This window comes from Mobula birostris, chromosome 2 (genome assembly GCF_030028105.1).
Source record: "Mobula birostris isolate sMobBir1 chromosome 2, sMobBir1.hap1, whole genome shotgun sequence".
NCBI lineage: Eukaryota > Metazoa > Chordata > Chondrichthyes > Myliobatiformes > Myliobatidae > Mobula > Mobula birostris.
Genome location: NC_092371.1, coordinates 191,202,869 through 191,210,297, shown reverse-complemented (window position 1 = coordinate 191,210,297; position 7,429 = coordinate 191,202,869).

Sequence of the window (7,429 nt, the reverse complement as noted above, 5' to 3'; positions counted from 1 at the left end):
AATTTTTTGTACGGTAACCCTTTGGAACCACCACCTGGTGCACCATGGCCCAATCCTCATCGGCAGGTACTGTTGGTGGCCTCCACTTCCTCATTAATACCCCATCCTTCAGATAGTAACCCATTGACTTCCTCTGAATTTCATCCTCAGAAAGAGCTGTCTCTTTTAAAACTGCAGCCTCAGGATCCCTATCCTGCTCTTCCACAAGCTTCCGCCTGGACAATGATAAACCCCTCTTATCTGCCTCACTACCTGAGTCCTGGTCGAACACAGATGGTAGAAAAGTTTCAGATAAGTCAGTAGGATCTGTACCCCTGTCTTTGCTATCGCAGGCACCTGACCCCTCCCGTCCTAATCGCTTCACTTCTGCAGCCTTCCTTGTCATACTTCTTGTGACCGCGCATGCGGGATAAAGTTCGCTGTCTGTGCTTGTCTCACTAACAGTGGGCTGGCTTGTTAGCTGTAACCCTGGGTATACATCTTTTCCTGCCAGTTCATTTCCTAACAAGATGTCCACGTTAGCTATCGGTAATTTAGGTCCTATCCCTATCTCAACTGGTCCAGACACTAAGTCACATTTCAAAATTATTTTGTGCAAAGGTGTGACCTCTGTTCCCTTGCCAATACCTTCCAGAATATTCACTTGGTCCGTTTTTGTCTCGTCACCAAATTCTAAGACATCACTTAATATCAGTGACTGAAAGGCTCCAGAATCGCGCCAGATTCTCACTGGAACTAGGGGTGACCCCTCCTTCACGGACTCAAAACCCTTGATAAAAAACCACTCAATCCCTTCCTGAAACACACATAAAAGTTGCTGGTGAACGCAGCAGGCCAGGCAGCATCTGTAGGAAGAGGTGCAGTCGACGTTTCAGGCCGAGACCTTTCGTCAGGACTAACTGAAGGAAGAGTGAGTAAGGGATTTGAAAGTTGGAGGGGGAAGGGGAGATCCGAAATGATAGGAGAAGACAGGAGGGGGAGGGATGGAGCCAAGAGCTGGACAGGTGATAGGCAAAAGGGATACGAGAGGATCATGGGACAGGAGGTCCGGGAAGAAAGACAAGGAGGGCGGGGGGGGACCCAGAGGATGGGCAAGGGGTATATTCAGAGGGACAGAGGGAGAAAAAGGAGAGTGAGAGAAAGAATGTGTGTATAAAAATAAGTAACAGATGGGGTACGAGGGGGAGGTGGGACATTAGCGGAAGTTAGAGAAGTCGATGTTCATGCCATCAGGTTGGAGGCTACCCAGACGGAATATAAGGTGTTGTTCCTCCAACCTGAGTGTGGCTTCATCTTTACAGTAGAGGAGGCCGTGGATAGACATGTCAGAATGGGAATGGGGTGTGGAATTAGAATGTGTGGCCACTGGGAGATCCTGCTTTCTTTAGTTGTTCTTGCTTCTGAAGTCTTCAGAGTCACTTGGTGTGACTCCCACACAGACACAGATGGACAGAGCCCCTCCTAGGGAACGGTTTACTAACCCACGGCACGGGTTCACTACCAGCAGACTCCCACAGGCAAGCTCTTACCCTCACTGGTAATCACGGGTGGAAATTAATCAGTCCGTCGCCTCCACCCTCGTGGTGGTCTTAAACTCCACCAGCGTTTTTTTGGGTAGCTTCTGCAGTTCTCTCGTGTCGTGTCTCCTCTGCTGTTATCAGACCGAAGGATCAACTTTTTATAATGCATCCAAAATTCCAGCGTCCGTTAGCTCAACTCCTCTGATGAGCTGTTACCATGGTGACTTCCCAGCTCGTGTCTCAGCTCGCGCCGTACTCTCTCTCTCTTTTAATTGCCTCCTTGTTCATTAGACTGCTGAACTTTCTAGCAGTTTCTCACCTGCATGACACTATCTTTTACACAGCCTACCTGTTCGCTGTCCTTAACCCTAATTTGTACACTTGATCAGGGTGATGAACTCATGGCATTGGTGCCCAAGGTGGCATACATAAAAATTCTGTTGGCACACAGCATGCAGTGTCACATCCCCCCCGATTCTTAAAGTCCCACCCATTATAAAAGATGAAACTAGTACTATGTGCATAGCTCTCAAAACAACCAAACACAAACAGGATATAAGATACTATTTGGAAATAATATTATCTTTCTTTTTAGAAGATTAATGTTAATTTTTGAAATAGTTTTCTAAAATGCTTCATTTATTTCAACCTGTCTCCGCTATACATTTATTAATAGTAAAACAATGAATATATTATATTCATACCTTGAATATATCAAGAACCTATCAATCTCTGCCTCAATTACTTGGTCTCCATAGCCCTCTATTGCAATAAATTCTGCAAATTCATTACCCTTTGACTGAAGAAATTGGATTCATCTGTGTTTTTAACGGGATGTATCTCTACACATCCTCTATGCAGGTATTTTTACGTAGAGTGGTGCTAGTAAGTTTGTGAACCCTGCAGAATTTTCTCTGTTTCTACATAAGTATGAGCTAAAATGTGATCAGATCTTCACGTAAGTCCTAAAACTAGATAAAGAGAACCCAGTTAAATAAATGACACAAAATACATGTTCGGTTTTTTTATTGAGAAAAATGATCCAATATTACATACATCTGTTGGCATTATTTGAACCTCTGGGATAATGCCTTCTACAAAAGCTATTTTGAGTCAGGTGTCCCAATCAGTGAGATGGGATTCGAGATGTAGGTTGTAGGGGTGCCCTGCAGCTCTCACCTACAGAACTGTTTTGGGCAGTGTACAGGTAAAGAGTTAGGCAGTGTACTTGGTGAAAACAGTGTGAGCCAAGTTGCAGAGTAATACATCATGGAACCAGGCTCTTTGGACCACCTCATCTATGCAGTTGTGTAGGCCTTGGACAGTTTCAGTATGAACAGTCTTTTCTTGTTACTGGAGAGCAGCCTTACTGGTTGGAACCATCAGCTGGGCTATCCTATCAGCTGTGATGCAGGACTGGGTTCGTGTGTGAATAACCACCACAGCTAGTCTGTCAGAAACACCATTATAAAAAAACAAGTGTTTTTTTCCACATAGTACCCATCATTAGAAACATAGTAATTGTTTTAGCTTTGCTAGATATTAAATGTAACCAGTTGTATTTAATATCTTAGTTTCCATACACAGGTCTGTTAGTGACAACAGTAGAAATTGGGGTTGTTTTTTCCTGATGCTTCATGATTTAAAATCGTGATTTCATAGTCTTGTAGCACAGAAGATGTTCTTAAGGTTATTATAGCCTGGGGTGGTAATGTAGGTAAGCTCCCACTACCCATTAAATGCTCCCAATGGTGTTCGCCTCAAATTGCCTCCGACAACCAAGACCAGCTCCTGCCCTTCTTCACATGTGGCTTAAATATTAAACCCAGCAGAACTGTTTCTACTGACAGGAAAGAGGCGAAGTTGGGTTACTAATGCCTTAAAACCAGTCGTGTCGGGCAGATGGGGCTCGTCAGCCATGGTTGTCCACTCATCTAGGAGAAGGAAAACTCTGATCTCAAAGTTCTGCTGTCTGGTGGCTATACCCACTTATGGGGAAGGCTTCGGGAGAAACTCCATGGGAAAAGACCAGAGCTGGAGTCCCTAATGCAGTTGAGTTCAACGTTGACTGGCATTTCCTGCCATGCTACTGGTTCTAAACTGTATTGGTCTTGGCTGTTCCTTTGATGCGTGGAGAGGGGGTGTTTGTGACATGGGTAACAGCTTGCTCTCCATGGCTCTAGACAGCAAGGATGCTACATCCATGGTCGACCCTGACCAGTGGAGGCCTCAGACACCAGAGAAATGGATTATTTAGACCATCATGTCCATGCTGACCTTTGCTTATCTACATGAATCACATTTCATCTTTATTTCAGCAACGTTATCCTTTTTCCTGCAGTAATTAATAACTCAACCCATCAGGTGGTAGTGGAAACATAAAGACACAAGAAATAGGAACAGGGGAGGCCATGTGATTGCTTGGACCTTCTCCACCATTATTCAAGATCATGGTTGACCTTCTGTTTCAAACTCAGTCACCTTGCAGTATCCCCCATGTTTCTTCACTTGTCTGTCATTCAGTGTCTCAAGTCAACATCCACAATGCAAATACTTTTATTGTAATACAGAAATTTCCCAAGCTCTTGCTTCTTTAAGATTTTTCTTCTCATTTGCATCTTAACTTTTGAGTTGTAGATTTATCAGTTACATGTATAATAAACACAAGTGTAACTAACATCCTACAAACTTTTCATTGAAAACATTTCTGCTTAATCCTTAATCCTTGTTTGTGTCTGCTTAATCCTGTTTAGTATATAATTCTGGCCAATTGCAAGTTCACGTCATTTGGCAATGTACATAGATGCTTATTAAATTTATTATTGGGTCAAATTATTGCTTTTGTGGTACTGATTCAATCCAGAGATTGCGAGTTCAATTCAGAAAGCAGCAGATTATGAAATTCCAAGGAAACAACCAAGTTGTCCACAGTTCTTTTAGGGGAAGGGAATTTCTGAATCATACATCACTTGCTCTACATGTGGTACACAGAATGAGAAACATTTGCATAGTTGTGCTTGGAAAACACCCTCCATTTATAAGTTCAAGTGAAAAATGTGGAGAGCTCCAACAACTGTGCCACTGTTCCAGAAAGCCTAAGTCACAAACATTGCGACATCAGTACTCACATGACTGACGAGGACTTAGAGCCCAGTTTTACTGCCCTGTAAAATGACTTCAACATGCAGAACAAATGCACTGAACCCACATCTAAAGAATTGCGTAATTACTGTGGTGGCCGATAGCAATTGGATAAAAATATTGCTCCTGGTAACTACTAGCCTCCTTCAGCAAATAACTAGAGTTAACTTAAATGTCAAGGATTTGATTTTAATTGTCATTTAATTCTGAACACTCAAGATGCAAATGCACGTAGCACTGATCTTACCAATAACATTTATTGTATTCAAAAAGTCTTCTTTAGCTTTGGAGTCAGTAACAAGCTGCAGAGTTCTCTCTTTGAGTAAACATCAGGAGGTGATTAACTTTGTAACAGCATATTTATACACGTTATTCCCAAATAACAATACAATGTAACCTTTAATAACGTTGGCACAAAAGATATGAAATAACTCTGGTTTAGTTTCAGAATAAATAAGACAATAAGACATAGGAGCAGAATTAGGCCATTCAGCCCATCTAGTCCTCTCTGCCATTTCATCATGGCTGATCCCAGATCCCATTCAACCCCATACACCTGCTCACTCCCCATATTCCTTGATGCCTTGACCAATCAGAAATCTATCAACATCTGCTTTAAATATACCCACGGACTTGGCCTTCACCACAGTCTGCGGCAGATCATTCCAGATTCACCACTCTTTAGCTAAAAAAAAAAATTCCTCCTTACCTCTGTTCTAAAAGGTCGCCCCTCAATTTTGAGGCTCTGCCCTCTAGTTCTGGATACCCCCACCATAGGAAACATCCACCTTATCTAGTTCTTTCAACATTTGGTAGGTATCAATGTGATCCCTACACATTCTTCAAATTCTTGTGAGTACAGGCCCAAAGCTGCCAAACGCTCCTCATATGTTAACCTCTTCATTCCTTGAATCATCCTCGTGACCTTCCTCTGGACTCTCTCCAATGACAACTTTTCTAAGATAAGGGGCCCAAACTGTTGACAATACTCCAAATGTGGCCTAACCAGTGACTTATAAAACTTCAGCATTGTCTCCTTGTTTTTATTATTATTATTCTTATTATTCTTATTCTATTCCTCTTGAAATAAATGCCACACGCATTTGTCTTCTTTACACAGCCTCAACCTGTAAACTAACTTTCTAGGAGTCTTGCACGACGAACCCCAAGTCCCTTTGCACCTCTGATGTTTGAATTTTCTTCCCATTTTGATAATATTCTGCACTATTGTTTCTTTTACCAAAATGCATTATTATACATTTCCCAACAATGTGTTCCATCTGCCACTTTTTTGACCATTCTTCCAATTTGTCTAAGTCCTTCTGCAATCGCATTGCCTCCTCAGCACTACCTACCCCTCCACCTATTTTCATATCATCCGCAAACTTTGCCACAAAACCATCAATCCCATTATCCAAATTATTGACAAATAATGTGAAAAGTAGTGGCCTCAATACTGTTCCCTGAGGAACACCACTAGTATTTGGCAGCCAATCAGAAAATACCCCCTTTATTCCCACTCGCTGCCTTCTGCATGTCAGCCATTCCTCTATCTATGCCAGTATCTTTTTTGTAATGCCATATGATTTATCTTGTTAAGCAGCCTCATGTAAGGCACTTTATCAAATGCCTTCTGAAAATCTAAGAAAAGACATCCACTGTCTCTCCTTTGCCACCCTGCATGTTACTTCCTTGAAGAATTCTAACAGATTTGTCAGGCAAGATTTCCCTTGTCAGAAACCATGCTGACTTTGACTTATTTTATCATGAGTCTCCAAGTACCCCAAAACCTCATCCCTAATAATGGACTCCAACACTTTCCCAGCCACTGGAGTTAGGCTAACTGGCCTATAATTTCCTCTCCTTTGTCTTCCTCCCTTCTTAAAGAGTGGAGTGACATTTACAGTCTTCCAGTCCTCTGCCACCATGCCAGAATCAAGTGATTTTTGAAAGATCTATTACCTCTTCAGCAACATCTCTCAGGACTCTGGGATGTAGTCCATCTGGTCCAGGTGACTTATCCACCTTAAGACCATTGAGTTTGTCTAGCACTTTTTCCTTTGTGACAGCAATGGTACTCACTCCTGCTCCCTGACACTCACAGACTTCTGGCATACAGCTAGCGCTTTCCACAGTTAAGACTGAAGCAAAGTACTTAATAAGTTCACCAGCCGTTTCTTTGTCCCCCATTACTACCTCAACCCAGCATCATCTTCCAGTGGTCCAACATCAACTCGCTCTTCCCCTTTACACCTTATAAACTGAAAAAACTTTTAATATCCTGCTTTAGATTATCAACTAGTTTTCCCTCATGTTTCATCTTTTCCCTTCTTATAGCTTTTTAGTTGCCTTTTGTTGGATTTTAAAAACTTCTCAATCATTCAACTTCCCACTCACTTTTTCTACCTTATATGTCCTTTCCTTGGCTTTTATGAAGTCTTTAACTTCCCTTGTCAGCTACAGTTGATTAGCCCTGCCATTTGAGAGCTTCTTTTACTGTGGGACATGTCTATCCTGCACCTTGCGAACTATTCCCCAACACTTCAGCCACCTCCGTTCTGCTGTCATCTGTGCCAGTATCCCCCTTCAATCCACCCGGGCAAACTCCTCTCTCAGGACTCTGTAATCTCCTTGATTCCATTGCGATACTGATACATGTGACTTAGGCTTCTCTCTCTCAAATTACAGTATGAATTCAATCATACTATGATCACTTTCTCCTGAGGGTTCCTTTACGTTGAGCCAACTAATAAGATCTGGGTTATTAC